The sequence below is a fragment of the Nestor notabilis genome, unplaced genomic scaffold, assembly GCF_000696875.1.
Source record: "Nestor notabilis isolate BGI_N333 unplaced genomic scaffold, ASM69687v1 scaffold9829, whole genome shotgun sequence".
Classification (NCBI taxonomy): Eukaryota; Metazoa; Chordata; class Aves; order Psittaciformes; family Psittacidae; genus Nestor; species Nestor notabilis.
Genome location: NW_009942407.1, coordinates 1 through 241, shown reverse-complemented (window position 1 = coordinate 241; position 241 = coordinate 1).

The following is a 241-nucleotide window of genomic DNA, read 5'->3' as shown; positions in this document are numbered from 1 at the left end:
TCGTTAATGAGTGAAAAAAACTAAAACCGGAAGTAGAAAGTCCCCCCTCCCCCCATCCCGCCATTTTTATAGCACCATTTCACTAATTCCTACGGTGTCAACACGAAGTTACGAACGTTACCGGCGGGCTTGTCAGCACAACGCACCGCACCGGCTTGACTCACGCCTCATTACCTCACGAAACGCCTTTTTCGCAGGGCAAAGGCGAGGAAGAGCCCGGCGAGGAGGGAGGAAGAAAGAA